We start from the raw sequence: 18,414 nt of genomic DNA on the forward strand, positions 1-18,414 counted from the left end.
AAAGCAAAAGAAAAGTCAAAGATGCTATAGGATTTTTACAGGATGAAAATGGATGCTGAAGTGGCCAAAAATGATGTTGAGAAGGCCACATTTTTAATTTCCTATTTTGCTTCTGTGTTTTCTAAGAAAGCAAATGCAATTTCACTTGATCTTCCCTGTGCAATTGAAGGAATAAAATAATCCACCCTAACGATAAACAGAGAGATGGTAAGGGAACACTAAGCTAATATACATTAATTTACATCTCCTGGTCAAGATGAATTACATCCTAGGGTACTGAAAGAGATAGCAGAGGAAATTTCCAAACCACTAACCAGAATCTTTGAAAATTCCTGGAGAACAAAAGTCCCTGAAGATTGGAAAAAGGCAAGTATTGTCCCTATCTTCAAAAAAGGAAAACCGATGGAGCCAGGAAATTACAGGCCAGTAAGCCTTAATTCTATACCAGGAAAAATCTTTGAACAAATTATTAAACAGAATGTACAGTGGGGAAAAAAAGTATTTAGTCAGTCAGCAATAGTGCAAGTTCCACCACTTAAAAAGATGAGAGGCGTCTGTAATTTACAGCATAGGTAGACCTCAACTATGGGAGACAAACTGAGAAAAAAAAATCCAGAAAATCACATTGTCTGTTTTTTTTCATTTTATTTGCATATTATGGTGGAAAATAAGTATTTGGTCAGAAACAAGCAATCAAGATTTCTGGCTCTCACAGACCTGTAACTTCTTCTTTAAGAGTCTCCTCTTTCCTCCACTCATTACCTGTAGTAATGGCACCTGTTTAAACTTGTTATCAGTATAAAAAGACACCTGTGCACACCCTCAAACAGTCTGGCTCCAAACTCCACTATGGTGAAGACCAAAGAGCTGTCAAAGGACACCAGAAACAAAATTATAGCCCTGCACCAGGCTGGGAAGACTGAATCTGCAATAGCCAACCAGCTTGGAGTGAAGAAATCAACTGTGGGAGCAATAATTAGAAAATGGAAGACATACAAGACCACTGATAATCTCCCTCGATCTGGTGCTCCACGCAAAATCCCACCCCGTGGGGTCAGAATGATCACAAGAACGGTGAGCAAAAATCCCAGAACCACGCGGGGGGACCTAGTGAATGAACTGCAGAGAGCTGGGACCAATGTAACAAGGCCTACCATAAGTAACACACTACGCCACCATGGACTCAGATCCTGCAGTGCCAGACGTGTCCCACTGCTTAAGCCTGTACATGTCCGGGCCCGTCTGAAGTTTGCTAAAGTGCATTTGGATGATCCAGAGGAGTTTTGGGAGAATGTCCTATGGTCTGATGAAACCAAACTGGACTGTTTGGTAGAAACACAACTTGTCGTGTTTGGAGGAAAAAGAATACTGAGTTGCATCCATCAAACACCATACCTACTGTAAAGCATGGTGGTGGAAACATCATACTTTGGGGCTGTTTCTCTGCAAAGGGGCCAGGACGACTGATCCGGGTACATGAAAGAATGATGAATGGGGCCATGTATCGTGAGATTTTGAGTGCAAACCTCCTTCCATCAGCAAGGGCATTGAAGATGAAACGTGGCTGGGTCTTTCAACATGACAATGATCCAAAGCACACCGCCAGGGCAACGAAGGAGTGGCTTCGTAAGAAGCATTTCAAGGTCCTGGAGTGGCCTAGCCAGTCTCCAGATCTCAACCCTATAGAAAACCTTTGGAGGGAGTTGAAAGTCCGTGTTGCCAAGCGAAAAGCCAAAAACATCACTGCTCTAGAGGAGATCTGCATGGAGGAATGGGCCAACATACCAACAACAGTGTGTGGCAACCTTGTGAAGACTTACAGAAAACGTTTGACCTCTGTCATTGCCAACAAAGGATATATCACAAAGTATTGAGATGAAATTTTGTTTCTGACCAAATACTTATTTTCCACCATAATATGCAAATATAATGAAAAAAAAACAGACAATGTGATTTTCTGGATTTTTTTTTCTCAGTTTGTCTCCCATAGTTGAGGTCTACCTATGATGTAAATTACAGACGCCTCTCATCTTTTTAAGTGGTGGAACTTGCACTATTGCTGACTGATTAAATACTTTTTTTCCCCACTGTATGTATATACTTGGATAAGAATACAGTAATTAACCAGACCAAGCATGGGTTTGTAGCAAACAAGTCATGCCAGACTAATCTAATTTCCTTCTATTATGGAAGCACTGACTGGGTGGATCAGGGAAATGTGGTACAGTATATCTTGACTTCAGCAAAGTATTTGATAAAGTATCTCATACTATCCCTAATGAAAAAATAACTAAGTATGGGATTAATAAAGTTATGGTTAGATGGATTCATAACTGGCTCAGTGATCGTACTCAAAGGGTAGTAATAAATGGCTGCACATCCAAGTGGACATGTTGCAAGTGTGGTACACCAAGGCTCTCTCTTGGCCCCAGTGTTGTTCAACATTTTTACAAATTATCTAGATCAGGGTTCCTGTTGTGAATTCACTTTCTGGCTTACCTCTGGTTACTGTAACAACCCTGCTGGCATCACTGCATGGCCTTCCATCCCCCGCACACCAACTTACTTTCTGCTTCAAGCCATGCTGTGAATTCTGTCTGTTGCCAGCTCTGTGCCTCTGCTCTCCATGTTTCCAGACTGTGTGTATAGGGGGGCGGCGCCTGAACTCGCTGGTTCTTATGCAGTCAGGGTGCACCTGTGTAATATGTCCCTTACCAATCACCTAGAGCCCTTGACTATTTAGTTTCGCCACTCCCACTGAAACATTGCCTGTGCAATGTCTAAACTCAGTTAGCTCCTTGCTGCTGAGCCAGCCAGGCCCTGTCCTATGTCTTGCCTTCTCTGAAGGCTCTTACTGCTTATTCCTGTGTCTTGGTACCTTGCCTAGCATTTCTCTGTCCGCCTGCCAGGAGGCAGAATATCCTGGTCCTTGTGTCTTTGTCCCTGTGTCTCTGTCTGAACTCAGTCTTACCTCTGTCTTTCTGTCTCCTTGTCTGTGGTTCCTTCTCTGCTGTGTCTTTCCTTGTGTCCTCCCTATCTGAGGCTCTGCTCCCTTGCAGCTCTGCCCGCATGGCTCCCTAGCCGCTCTGTCTGCATGGCTCCCTGGCCGCTCTGTCTGCACGGCTCCCTGGCCGCTCTGTCTGCACGGCTCCCTGGCCGCTCTGTCTGCACGGCTCCCTGGCCGCTCTGTCTGCACGGCTCCCTGGCCGCTCTGTCTGCACGACTCCCTGGCCGCTCTGTCTGCACGGCTCCTTGGCCGCTCTGTCTGCTCGGCACCCTGGCCGCTCTGCCTGCTCGGCTCCTTAGCCGCTCTGCCTGCTCGGTTCCTTAGCCGCTCTGCCTGCTCGGCTCCTTAGCCGCTCTGCCTGCACGTCCCCCTTGCAGCCCAGCCTGCTCTGCGGCTCTGCCTACTCCACACTCCAGCCTATATCCATACCTGCACCTCCTGTGTGAACAGATCCAAATACTGTTCCAACATACACCACTCCTTCCTGCCTACACCTGCTGTGTGAACAGGTTCTTACCTGTCCCTTCTCATACCACGCCCGCCTGTCCTGTGTCTCAAGCCGTCACCTACCTGCTCTGTGTCTCCAAGCTGTGCCCGCTTGCCCAGTGTCTCCAAGCCATGCCTGCCTGCCAGTGTACCAAGCCGTGCCTGCTTGCCCAGTGTCTCAGCCTGCCAGTTAGTCACACCTGTCCAAGTGACTTGTCCCCGAGTGGGATCAGCAGCCACAGCCAGACACCACCCTGGAGTGGCACCCGACAGCTACCTGCCGCACAAGCCTGACCTCACCATCAGAGGCTCCAGTGAAGACCGAGATAGCTGTCGTAGTCACGCCCCTTCCAGGGTAGTCTGGTTTGTGGCACAGTGGGCCACAACCCCCCGGTTCGCGACATTCAGCCAAGGCGTGAGCGTGACAGTTTGCACAGGCCATGGTCCCCGCTGAGTCCCATGTCCTTCCGCTCACAGAGCATCATGAAATTGAGTTCCGTCAGTATGAGCAACCAGAGGAATTTGTTCCATCCTGCGTGGTTCCGATTGTGGAGACCTCTGACCCAATCATCGTCTCCAATGCTCTCTACAATCAGCTCCTGGCTTATGAAGAGCACGACCCAGCAGTCCCACCTAGGTTCTATGGGGACCCTAAAGAGTGCCAAGGGTTCCTGAAGAAATGCCTGCACTACATCCTGCAGAATGCAGCTTGTTTCCCCTCTGACCGGGTCAAGATGGGATACATCATGTCCTACCTAGCTGGTGATGCCTTGATGTGGATCTGTCCCCTTTGGGAAGCAGGGGACCCTGTCGTCATGAGCCTTGGGGGCCTTCCTGGTGGCCTTCCGTAAAGTGCTCGACATGCCTCGTCCAGCTGTTCTTGAAAAGTCTTCCCCTCCAAGCTTCCAGAGACAAGAGGAACCTGTGGGTGAATCGTCTCAACCACCTATGACTGTCCAGCCATCACCTGTTCCACAGTCTGCCGATGCGGCCTCCCATGCAAGATCCAAGAGGACTAAAAAGAAGAAGCGGGCCAAGTTGCAGCCGGAATCTGGCCTCTGCCCTGTGAAGCCTGTACTCCAGAACCCTGGGCCAGGAGGAGAGGCTGCCCCTGGCGAGAGTCCTCCCTCTCCAATAAAGCCTATGACTGTTTCGTTGCCTTCTGGGAGCTTTGGGGTGTTCGAGCCACCAGCCATACAGAGTCAGTGTGTGATCTCCATTCTTCAGCTCCAGAACCCGACGTGGACATCGTCTAAAGGTGGCCGAGCCCTCTTTGAAAATAGTCTAGTCCTGTAAGGACAACTACAGCTCCAGGTCGGAGCTTTGTATACAAAGAAGTTCGTCTTCCATTGGCTGTCTGGTATGCCCATGGGTCATTCTGAACCAGAGATCCTGATGCCCATTTATGTTTGGAGACCCATCAAGGCACCACACTTGAAACAACCAAGGGACAAGAGGTGTCTGGTTCCCTTGCGTCGCATTCAGTCAGCAAGGTCGTCTTCTTCGCCTGGTTTGCTAGTCGCCGAGTCAAGGTGTGAGGATGCCTCTTAAGAGGGGGAGGCGGTCTCAATCTCCTCACACATCCCCAGCGACTATACCAGTGTTCTGCTCCCAAGAGCATCCCTGCCTCTTGATTGTCTTCCCCAGGATAAAGGGCTGAAGATGGATCCAGAGTGTATGCCTTCAGCTCCCCTGTGGCCTAGGGGTGAGAGTCCCAAGACAGAGCTTTACTCATCCTCTAACCAGGAAGATGTGGTCCAGTTTTTTCAGGGTAACAGGCTGAAGTGGCTCCCTGTATGTATGCCTCCAGCTTCCATTTGGCAGGTGGGTGAAGAGGTTGGAACAGTGACCTACGTATCTCCGTTTCTCACCAACCGGGAGGAGGAGGTCCAATTTTTTTGGCATGTCGGGCTGAAGTTGGACTCAGTGAAGGTGTCTTCTGTTTCTAGCTGGCTGGCTGATGTAGGGGTCAAGTCTGAAGCTTCCAGGTCCCTGCCTTCTGCCAATCAGGAGGAAAAAGTCCTTGTACCCTCTGTGTGGGAAACTGTTGGGCACCAAGAAACTTGGCATTCGGTGATTCCAGATGGCGCACATATTCCACCCTACCTGAAGGATGTCGTGTCAACCTGGACTGTGTGTGGTCCCGTACTCCTTCTTCTGGTCATTCTGGCAGGCTTGAGGAAGAGGAGCTGTAAAGGGGGGGTACTGTAACAACCCTGCTGGCATCACTGCATGGCCTTCCATCCCCCGCACACCAACTTACTTTCTGCTTCAAGCCATGCTGTGAATTCTGTCTGTTGCCAGCTCTGTGCATCTGCTCTCCATGTTTCCAGACTGTGTGTATAGGGGGGCGGCGCCCGAACTCTCTGGTTCTTATACAGTCAGGGTGCACCTGTGTAATATGTCCCTTACCAATCACCTAGAGCCCTTGACTATTTAGTTTCGCCACTCCCACTGAAACATTGCCTGTGCAATGTCTAAACTCAGTTAGCTCCTTGCTGTTGAGCCAGCCAGGCCCTGTCCTATGTCTTGCCTTCTCTGAAGGCTCTTACTGCTTATTCCTGTGTCTTGGTACCTTGCCTAGCATTTCTCTGTCCGCTGCCAGGAGGCAGAATATCCTGGCCCTTGAGTCTTGTTCCCAGTGCCTTGTCTGTTGTCTGTCCGCCTGCCAGGAGGCAGAATATCCTGATCCTTGTGTCTTTGTCCCTGTGTCTCTGTCTGAACTCAGTCTTACCTCTGTCTGTCTGTCTCCTTGTCTGTGGTTCCTTCTCTGCTGTGTCTTTCCTTGTGTCCTCCCTATCAGAGGCTCTGCTCCCTTGCAGCTCTGCCCGCACGGCTCCCTAGCCGCTCTGTCTGCACAGCTCCCTGGCTGCTCTGTCTGCACGACTCCCTGGCCGCTCTGTCTGCACGGCTCCCTGGCCGCTCTGTCTGCTCGGCTCCCTGGCCGCTCTGCCTGCTCGGCTCCCTAGCCGCTCTGCCTGCTCGGCTCCCTTGCCGCTCTGCCTGCTCGGCTCCCTGGCCGCTCTGCCTGCTTGGCTCCTTAGCCGCTCTGCCTGCTCGGCTCCTTAGCCGCTCTGCCTGCTCGACTCCTTAGCCGCTCTGCCTGCTCGGCTCCTAGCCGCTCTGTCTGCTCAGCTCCTTAGCCGCTCTGCCTGCACGGCTCCCTAGCCGCTCTGCCTGCACGGCTCCCTAGCCGCTCTGCCTGCACGGCCCCCTTGCAGCCCAGCCTGCTCTGCGGCTCTGCCTACTCCACACTCAAGCCTATATCCGTACCTGCACCTCCTGTGTGAACAGGTCCAAATACTGTTCCAACATACACCACTCCTTCCTGCCTACACCTGCTGTGTGAACAGGTTCTTACCTGTCCCTTCTCATACCACGCCCGCCTGTCCTGTGTCTCAAGCCGTCACCTACCTGCTCTGTGTCTCCAAGCCGTGCCCGCTTGCCCGGTGTCTCCAAGCTGTGCCCACTTGCCCAGTGTCTCCAAGCCGTGCCTGCCTGCCAGTGTACCAAGCCGTGCCTGCTTGCCCAGTGTCTCAGCCTGCCTATTAGTCACACCTGTCCAAGTGACTTGTCCCCGAGTGGGATCAGCAGCCACAGCCAGACACCACCCTGGAGTGGCACCCGACAGCTACCTGCCGCACAAGCCTGACCTCATCATCAGAGGCTCCAGTGAAGACCGAGGTAGCTGTCGTAGTCACGCCCCTTCCAGGGTAGTCTGGTTTGTGGCACAGTGGGGCCACAACCCCCCGGTTCGCGACATTCAGCCAAGGCGTGAGCGTGACAATTACTACTGAAGGTAGTGGAGCTGGTCATATTGATAGAGGGGTTGCGAGTTTTCTTTCTGGGCTCCCTCTGGTGGTTACTGGAGGTAATGGAGCTGATATGATTAACAGAGGCTTGCCACCTGATAATGAGGAGGACGATTGGAGATCTGGGGTTTCAGACTGGATTTAAGACAGCCGACTCCCTCTATCCCTGCTGGTGATTTTTTCTGCCTCCTGAGGTCTTAGTTTCCAGCTCAGTAACTGCATCCTCAGCTAAGTGTTCTTTTGCTATTGTTCACATTTGATCTGGTTTTGTCTATTTCAGTTTTGTGTGGGTCAGCCAGCTCCAGCTGGGGCTGTGCTGAATCTCCATCCATATGTTACTGCTTGTGCCAGTTTGTTTTTGTCCCTTATTAGATTGGCCTCTTTTTGCTCTGCTTTCAGAATATACCAGAGTGCTGATATAGTGGGCGAAGTCATGCGACTTCAGTATTTTTTCTATCACACGTGTTGGACCTTTTTGCAGGGGTTTTTGCGTGATTGCAGACAGTGTCTTTCCTGTCCTGTCTAGTCAGTGTGGGCCCCATCATTTGCTCAGTCTATTTTCCTATCTGTGTTTGTGTTTTCATCTTGTCTCACTGACAATATATGTTTGGGGGCTATCTATTCCTTTGGGGTCTACTCTGGGGCAGTTTAGATTTCCCCTTTCTTACTTTAGGCTTATTTAGCTCTCCGCCTGTGCCGAGGCATCTAGGATCATCGTTGGCACGCTCCACGGCTACTGCTAGTTGTGTGGATAGGATCAGGGGTCTGCAATCTGCTTAGTTACCAACCTCTCTGGTTTTCTGTGGCTTGCTTGGTATTGCTCTCCTCCTCGGTGACCCAATCATAACAGGTTCCCCAACTCCAGTCCTCAAGGCCCACCAACAGATCATGTTTTCAGGATTTCCTTTGTATTGCACAGGTGAAGCAATTATCACCTGAGCAATACTAAGGAAATCCTGAAAACATGATCTGTTGGTGGGCCTTGAGGACTAGAGTTGGGGAACCCTGATCTAGATAAGGGAACTGAAGGTAAATTAATCAAATTTGCAGACAATGCAAAGCTAAGAGAGATAGTCAACACTGGAGAAGACAGAGAAAGGATACAGAAGGATCTAGATAAACTTGAACAATGGGTAGCACCAGTGACTAAAAGAATGGTATTTAACAAGTAAAAATGTGAAAAACAAAAATTACATCTCCCAAATGTGAGGAATAGAACTAAGCAACAGCACGCATGATAAAGATTTGAGTATACTAATAGATCACATACTGCACATGAATCAACAGTGTGATGCGGCAGCAAAAAAGGAAAACACATTTCTAGGATGTATTAAGAGAAGCTTAACCCCTTCACTACCAAGGGTGGTTTGCACGTTAACTCCCGGGCCAATTTTTACAATTCTGACCACTGTCCCTTTATGAGGTAATAACTCTGAAACACTTCCATGGATCCCGGTGATTCTGACATTGTTTTCTCGTGACATATTGTACTTCATGTTAGTGGTAAAATTTCATTCAAATAACTTGCGTTTATTTGTGAAAAAAACGGAAATTTGGCGAAAATTTTGAAAATTTCGCAATATTCCAAATTTTAATTTTTATGCCCTTAAATCACAGAGATACGGCACACAAAAAACTTGATAAGTAACATTTCCCACATGTTTACTTTACATCAGCACAATTTTGGAACTAAAATTTTTTTTGTTAGGAAGTTATAAGGGTTAAAAATTGACCAGCGATTTCTCATTTTTGCAACACCATTTTATTTTTACAGACCACATCACATTTGAAGCCACTTTGCGGGGTCTATATGATAGAAAATACCCAAAAGTGACACCATTCTAAAAACTGCACCCCTTAAGGTGCTCAAAACCACATACAATAAGTTTATTAACCCTTTAGGTGCATCACAGGAATTTTTTGAATATTTAAAAAAAAAATTAACATTTAACTTTTTTTCACAAAAAAAATACTTCAGGTTCAATTTTTTTATTTTACCAAGGGTAACAGGAGAAATTGGACTGCAAAAGTTATTGTGCAATTTGTCTTGAGTACGCTGATACCTGATATGTGGGGGGGAATCACTGTTTCGGCGCATGGCAGAGTTCAGAAGGGAAGGAGCGCCGTTTGACTTTTTCAATGCAAAAGTGGCTGGAATTCAGATTGGACGCCATGTCGCGTTTGGAGAGCCCCTGATGTGCCTAAACAGTGGAAACCCCCCACAAGTGACCCCATTTTGGAAACTATCAGAAAGTTGTGGGAAGCAGGGTGTGTTGCAGTCCGCGCTGCCGAGATTCACAAATCACCTGGGATGCAAGATGTTGTAGCAGTGTACTCCTTTATTTCCTCCTACGCATTTCGGCGCCCTTCCTGGCACCTTCCTCAGGGATCTGTCCCTTCCCACAACTTTCTGAAGGTTTTTCCACGTGCGAGTGGTTGGTGGAGGTCCTGCAGCAGCTGATTCTGTGATATGCTCTCAAGCCAGTTGTGGGTTACACAACTGGAATAGGTGAGTGGAAGTGTATTATACCGCTCATACTTCAAGTGTCACTAGTGATAGGGCACTATTGCGCCTCTTGTTCCCCCCACCATTTTTCATTTTGGAAACTAGACCCCCCAAGGAACTTATCTAGATATGTGGTGAGAACTTTGAACCCACAAGGGCTTCACAGAAGTTTATAACGTACAGCAGTACAATTAAAAAAAATCATATTTTTTCCACAAAAATGATCTTTTCACCCCCAATTTTCATTTTACCAAGGGTAACAGGACCCTAAAAGTTATTGTGCAATTTGTTCTGAGTACGCTGATACCCCACATGTTGGGGTAAACCACTATTTGGGGGCAAGGCAGAGCTCGGAAGGGAAGGAGCGCCATTTGACGTTTTTGGCTGGAATTGAGATCGGACACCATGTCGCGATTGGAAAACCCCTGATGTACCAAAACAGTGGAAACCCCCCACAAGTTACACCATTTTGGAAACTAGACCCCCCAGGGAACTTATCTAGATGTGTGGTGAGAGCTTTGAACCCACAAGGGCTTCACAGAAGTTTATAACGTACAGCGGTACAATTAAAAAATCATATTTTTTCCACAAAAATGATCTTTTCACCCCCAATTTTCATTTTACCAAGGGTAACAGGACCCTAAAAGTTATTGTGCAATTTGTCCTGAGTACGCTGATACACCACATGTGGGGGTAAACCACTATTTGGGCACATGGCAGAGCTCGGAAGGGAAGCAGCGCCATTTGACGTTTTTGGCTGGAATTGAGATCGGACACCATGTTGCGTTTGGAAAGCCCCTGATATACCAAAACAGTGGAAACCCCCCACAAATGACACCATTTTGGAAACTAGACCCCCTCATGGAACTTATCTAGATGTGTGGTAAGAACTTTGAACCCCCCAGTGCTTCACAGAAGTTTATAATGCCTGGGCGTGAAAATAAAAAAAATCGTATTTTTTCAACAAACATGATCTTTTAGTCACCAACTTTTTTATTTTCCCAATGGTACCAGGAGAAATTGGACCCCAAAAGTTGTTGACCAATTTGTCCTGAGTATGCTGACATCCCATATGTGAGAGAAAACTACTGTATGGGCACATGTCGGGGCTTGGAAGGGAAGTAGTGACGTTTTGGAATGCAGACTTTGATGGAATGGTCTGCGGGTGTCATGTTGCTTTTGGAGAGCCCCTGATGTACCTAAACAGTGGAAACTCCCCACAAGTGACCCCATTTTGGAAATTAGACCCCCTAAGGAACTTATCTAGATGTGTGGTGAGCACTTTTAACCCCCAAGGGCTTCACAGAAGTTTATAATGCCAAAAGGCATGAAAATAAAAAAATCATATTTTTTTCCACAAACATGATCAATTAGTCCCCAATTTTTTTATTTTCCCAAGGGTACCAGGAGAAATTGGATCCCAAATGTTGTTGTCCAATTTGTCCTGAGTACGCTGATACCCCATATGTGGGAGAAAACTACTGTATGGGCACACGTTGGGGCTCGGAAGGGAAGTAGTGACGTTTTGGAATGCAGACTTTGATGGAATGGTCTGCGGGTGTCATGTGCGTTTGGAGAGCCCCTGGTGTACCTAAACTATTGAAACTCCCCACAAGTAACCCCATTTTGGAAACTAGACCCCCCATGGAACTTATCTAGATGTGTGGTGAGCACTTTGAACCCCCAAGTACTTCACAGAAGTTTATAACGCCCGGGCGTGAAAATAAAAAAATCATTTTTTTCCACAAAAATGATATTTTTGCCCCCAATTTTTTATTTTCCTAAGGGTAATAGGAGAAATTGGACACCAAAAGTTGTTTTGCAATTTGTCCTGAGTAGGCTGATACCCCATATGTGGGGGTAAAACACTGTTTGGGCGCATGGCAGATTTTGGAAGGAGCACCATTTGACTTTTTCAACACAGAATTGGCCGGAATTGAGATAAGATCGCCATGTTGCATTTGGAGAGCACCTGATGTGCCCAAACAGTGGAAACCCCTAATTCTAACTCCAACCCTAACCCCAACACACCCCTAACCCTAATCCTAGCCCTAGCCCTAACCCTAGCCCTAACCCTAATGGGAAAATGAAAATAAATACATTTTCTTTTAATTTTATTATTTTTCCCTAACTAAGGGGGTGATAATGGGGGGTTTGATTTACTATTTACGGCGGTTTTTATGTTTGGCAGCTGTCACACGCTAAAAGACACTTTTTATTGTAAAAATAGTTTTTGCATCACCACATATTGAGAGCTATAATTTTTCCATATTTTGACCCACCAAGTCATGTGAGGTCTTATTTTTTGCAGGAAGAGTTGACGTTTTTATTGATACAATTTTCGGGCGCGTGACATTTTTGATCGCTTTTTATTTTGTTTTTTGGGACGCAGAATTTACAATAACCAGCGTTTCATGAATTTCTTTTGGGTGGTGCGTTTACGCCGTTCCGGGTGCGGTAAAATTTATAAGGTGGTTTTATTCTTCGGGTCAGTACGGTTACAGCGATACCTCATTTAGGTCGTTTTTTTATGTTTTTGAGCTTTTATGCAATGAAAACAATTTTATATAAAAAATAGTTATTTTTGCATCACTTTATTCTGCGAGCGATAACTTTTTTATTTTTTCGCTGATGATGCTGTGTGGTGGCTTGTTTTTTGTGGGACAAGATGTCGTTTTCAGCGGTACCATGGATATTTATATGCGTCTTTTTGATCGCGCGTTATTGCACTTTTTGTTCGGCGGTATGATAATAAATCATTATTTTTTGCTTCGTTTTTTATTTTTATTTTTTAAGGGGTTCGCTTAAGGGGTTAACTATAGGGACAGTTTTATAGGGCGGGTCGTTACGGACGCGGCGATACCAAATATGTGTACTTTTATTGTTTTGGTTTTTTTTATTTCCAAAAAATGAATTTATTGGGGAATATTTTTTTTTTTTTTAAATTTATTTAGCGATTTTTTTTTAAATTATTTTTACACTTTTTTTTTACTTTATTACAATGTCCCAGGGGGGACATAACTGTCCTGTGACAGATCGCTGATCTGTCACATCACAGATCACTGTGACAGATCAGCGATCTGTCACAGGCAGTGCAGAAGGCTTCCTCATGCCTGCGCTTTGCAGGCACTGAGGAAGCCAGCTTCCTGCAGGCCCCCGGAGGTCCCCGCCACCATATTGGATCCGGGGACCTGCAGGAAAGGAGCCCCCCGCAGCAGTGCTGCACATTGCGCTGCCGTGGGGGGCTCAGGGAAGCACGGAGGGAGCCCCCTCCCTGCCGATGCTTCCCTTTAACCCCCGGTACACCGCGATCGTGTTTGATCGTGGTGTGCAAGGGGTTAACGTGTCGGGGGCGGTCCGTGACCACCCCTGACACATTGTGCCGGGTGTCAGCTGTGATAATCAGCTGACATCCGGCCGCGATCAGCGGCGCTCACCACGTGGGCGCCGCTGATCGCTGTGACGTAATATTCCGTCCATGGAAATTAGGTCCAGGGTCACATGGACGGAATATTACGTCCATTGTAGGTAAGGGGTTAAAGTGTTGCTCACATGAACTAATTATCCCCTGAATTCCTGCTTGGTCAAACCTCATCTGGAATACTGTGTTCAGTTCAGGGCACCACATTTAAAAAAAAAAAAAACATTGAAAAACTGGAGAACGTTTAGAGAAGAGCTACCAGGATGGTGAGCAGACTGCAAAGTATGTCCTACAAGGAATGTTTAAAGGATTTGAGAATGTTTAGTTTGAAAAAAAGGCGAATGAGACTTAATAGTTGTCCACAAATATCTGAAAGGATGTCACAGTTTAGAGGAATCATCCTTATTCTCATTTGCACATAGAAACATGAGAAACAATGGAATGAAATTGTAAGGGAGAGGATATGGATTAGATATGAGAAAAAACTTTTTGACAGTGAAAGTGATCAATGAGTGGAACAGGCTGCCACTTCAATGGAAGTCTTCAGACAGAGGCTGGACAGACATCTGTCTGAGATGGTTTAGTGAATCCTGCATTGAGCAGGGGGTTGGGACACAATGATCCTGGAGGTTCCTTCCAACTCTAACATTCTATAATTCTATGTAATCAGTCTTACAGTGCCATTAAAGCCATATTTTTTTTTACTAAACATTACAAAATCATGTTGACAAATGTAATCAGTAATACAGCACCATTACAGTCATATATTCACTGTACATTACAAAATCAGGCTGATATGTTCTCTTCAAACCCTTTACCCCCAAGGGTGGTTTGCACATTAATGACCGGGCCAATTTTTACAATTCTGACCACTGTCCCTTTATGAGGTAATAACTCTGGAACGCTTCCAAGGATCCTGATGATTCTGACATTATTTTCTCGTATTCAGGGGAATTTGTAGTTATATTCCGCGCTGCCGCAAGAAAGTATTCCAGGAGATAGATGTCAAAGATTCACAGTGGTTTATTCTACGCGTTTCGAGGATCTCATGCCCCCTTCGTCAGGAAATACCACATAGTACGTGCAGGCATCACACATATATATAGTTGAGACAGGACGCTGGGATTCAAAAAAACGAGCGCCAACAGATCAGATGACACAGTGTCAAAGTTCATAGTAGCTACAGGGTTAACAGTTCACATGGATTGTACCACATAAAAAAGTACAATAAAACGATTATTAACTGAGAACATAAATGGTGTCTTTCATTTATAGGAGACAAATTCAGTTAAACAGCATTCAAAAAAAATTTCTCCAAAAGAGATATATGCCTTAAGAATTGTCTGTTAAGTATTACAATTCTTAAGGCATATATCTCATTTGGAGAATTTTTTTTTTTTATTATTATTATATTATCATGATTTTATTTTTAGTTTATTTTAATGGAAACTAATAAAATACAATTTTATTTATTTTTCACATCTAATATTAAAAATTTCATTGGACTTTCCAAAAATAAGGAAGTTTTTCCTGTTCCATCGGTTAGTCCATGTGTAAGGCATCTGCTTCCACGCTTGAAGGTTCATTTTCGTATGAGTTCTTGTCCACTCAGTGAAAGTCGGCATTTTTTCACTCTCTCTTTTTTTTATCTTTTTCTTTTTTGGATGCTGTTTAACTGAATTTGTCTCCTATAAATGAAAGACACCATTTATGTTCCCAGTTAATAATCGTTTTATTGTACATTTTTATGTGGTACAATCCATGTGAACCGTTAACCCTGTAGCTACTATGAACTTTGACACTGTGTCATCTGATCTGTTGGCGCTCGTTTTTTTGAAGCCCAGCGTCCTGTCTCAACTTTATATATGTGTGATGCCTGCACGTACTATGTGGTATTTCCTGATGAAGGGGGCATGAGACCCCCGAAACGCGTAGAATAAACCACTGTGAATCTTTGACATCTATCTCCTGGAATACTTTCTTGCGGCAGCGCGGAATATAATTACAAATTCCCCTGAATACGTGATTTCTTCTGGTCGTTGAGGACCTGTGGATCTGCAGCAGCCGCCAGACTATATGCTTTCTCTCATCCTAATCAGGTGAGCAAATTTCTTAGTGTAATCTCTCTCTGTAACACGGATAAGAACCTATTGCGCTTTTGTGTCTCCTTTTCTCTGCAATAATTATTTTCTCGTGACATATTATACTTCATGTTAGTGGTAAAATTTATTTGCTATAACTTGCGTTTATTTGTGAAAAAAAACAGAAATTTGGCGAAAATTTTGAAAATTTTGCAATTTTTCAACTTTGAATTTTCATTCCCTTAACTCACAGAGATATGGCACACAAAATGCTTAATAAGTAACTTTTCCCACATGTTTACTTTACATCAGCACAATTTTGGAACCAAATTTTTTTGTTAGGAAGTTATAAGGTTTACAACACCATTTTTTGGAGGGGACTACATCACATTTGAAGTCACATTGAGAGGTCTATATGATAGAAAATACCCAAAAGTGACACCATTATAAAAACTGCACCCCTAAAGGTGCTCAAAACCACATTCAAGAAGGTTATTAACCATTCAGGTGCTTCACATGAATTTTTTGAATGTTTAAAAAAAAATGAACATTTAACTTTTTTTCACAAAAAAATTAATTCAGGTCCAATTTTTTTTATTTTCCCAAGGGTAACAGGAGAAATTGGAACCCAAAAGTTATTGTGCAATTTGTCCTGAGTACGCTGATACCCCATATGTGGGAGGGAACCACTCTTTCACCGCATGGCAGAGCACGGAAGGGAAGGAGCACCATTTGACTTTTTCAGCGCAAAATTGGCTGGAATTGAGATGGGACGCCATGTTGCATTTGGAGAGCCCCTGATGTCCCTAAACAGTGGAAACCCCAAATTCTAACTCTAATCCTAACCCCAACAACACCCCTATCCCTAATCCCAACCCTAACCATAACCCTAGCCACAAACCTAACCCTAACACACCCCTAACCCTAATCCCAACCCTATCCGTAACTTTAGCCCCAACCCTAACCGTAACTTTAGCCCCAACCCTAAACCTAACTTTAGCCCCAAACCTAATGCTAGCCCTAACCCTAGCCCTAACCACTAACTCTAATGGGAAAATGGAAATAAATAAAAATTTTTATTTTATTAATTTTCCCTAACTAAAGGGGTGATTAAGGGGGGGTTTGATTTACTATTTATAGTGGGTTTTTATGTTTGGCAGCTGTCATACGCTAAAAGACGCTTTTTATTGTAAAAATAGTTTTTGCATCACCACATTTTGAGAGCTATAATTTTTCCATATTTTGGCCCACAGAGTCATGTGAGGTCTTATTTTTTGCAGGACGAGTTGACGTTTTTATTGATACCATTTTTGGGCACATAACATTTTTTGATTGCTCTTTATTACGATTTTTGGGAGGCAGAATGAACAAAAACCAGCAATTCATGAATTTCTTTTGGGGGGGTGTTTATCCCGTTCCGCATGTGGTAAAGACATACTGATAGGGAATATAGATTGTGAGCCCCCTCGGGGACAGTGATGATAATGTGTGCAAACTGTAAAGTGCTGCGGAATATGTTAGCGCTATATAAAAATAAAGATTATTATTATTATAAAGCGGTTTTATTCTTCAAGTCAGTACGATTACAGCGATACCTCATTTATATTTTTTTATGTTTTAGCGCTTTTACACAATAAAATCAATTTTATATAAAAAAATAATTATTTTTGCATCGCTTTATTCTGAGAGCTATAACTTTTTTATTTTTTCGCAGATGACGCTGTATGGTGGCTCGTTTTTTGAGGGACAAGATGACGTTTTCAGCGGTACCATGCCTATTTATATCCATCTTTTTGATCGCGTGTTATTCCACTTTTTGTTCGGCGGTATGATGATAAAGCATTTTTTTTGCCTTTTTTTAAGGGATTCACTAAAGGGGTTAACTATTGGGACAATTTTATATGGCGGGTCATTACGGATGCTGCGATACTAAATATGTGTACTTTTATTGGGTTTTTTACATAAAGAAATGTATTTATTGGGGAATATTATTTTTCTTTATTTAGGATTTTTTTATATATATATTTTTACACTTTTTTCACATTTTTACTTCGTCTCAGGGTGAGACATCACTGTATTATATCAGATCACTCATCTGACACTTTGCAGAGCACTGTGTCAGATCAGCAGGCACTGACAAGTCACCTCCCTGCATGACCCGGAAGGACCCCACAGCCATCTTGGATCCGGGGTCCTGCAGGGAGGAGGCCCTCAGAACAACGCGATCACATCTCGTTGTTCTGTGGATCTCAAGGAAGCATGCAGGGAGCCCCCTCCCTGCGCGATGCTTCCCTATGCCACCGGAACGCTGCGATCATGTTTAATCACAGTGTGTCGGGGGTTAAAGTGCCAGGAGTGGTCCGTGACCGCTCCTAGCACATAGTCCCAGGTGTCAGCTGTGATAATCAGCTGACACCCTGCCACGATCAGCAGCGCTCCCCAGTGAGCGCGGCTGATCGCGTATGACGTACTATCCCGTCCATGAGCATTCAGGCCCAGGGCACCTGGACGGGATAGTATGTCATATGTCAGAAAGGGGTTAGTAATTCTGTATTGTAAAGCATTTGTCTTGGACTGATATATTAATTACAGGATAGATCATCATCATCAGATTAGTGGTAGTATGACACTATCACCCCACCAATCAACTAATACCTGCTCAAGACAAACTGCAGTTGATATCTCATTCAACTGCCGAAAGTCGAACGATCCACCGATCTCCAATATTTTATGTATAGGTTATCAATATTGTCATGATCTGAAGTGATCTGACAGTTTTAAATTGCACTGGGTGAACTTTTTTTACTTTGGAAAGTTCCAAGGTGTCTTGACTGTCCCCGGTGGTGGTGAGTGGTATTGCACTTTAGGGTTTTTTGCACTTAATTATGGATCAGGTGTGACACCCTATAAAGGTGTGCTCAGGGTGTTCACTCACTGCCTGTGATATTGTGAGAGTGTGTTCACTCTGTTTTTGGAGAGCCTGGAGGAAGGATGGAGCTGGTGAGTAGTCCTGCGCAGCTTAGCCAGGGGGATGTGTTTCTGCTATGGTGTCTGGACGAAGGGCTGGCATGGCGTGGTGGAGTCGCAGTGATGGTGTCAGC

The 18,414-nt window shown here is 45.0% G+C and overlaps 1 protein-coding gene across 3 annotated transcripts in view; it reads right to left on the reverse strand.

Moving 5' to 3' along the window:
- LOC141072566 (tetraspanin-33-like) overlaps nucleotides 1-18,414 on the reverse strand; it is a 156,956-nt gene that overhangs the window by 59,036 nt on the left and 79,506 nt on the right. The window lies entirely within an intron of this gene.

This window comes from Dendrobates tinctorius, unplaced genomic scaffold (assembly GCF_039654945.1).
Source record: "Dendrobates tinctorius isolate UK_male_01 unplaced genomic scaffold, ASM3965494v1 ptg000276l, whole genome shotgun sequence".
In the NCBI taxonomy this organism is placed as follows: Eukaryota; Metazoa; Chordata; class Amphibia; order Anura; family Dendrobatidae; genus Dendrobates; species Dendrobates tinctorius.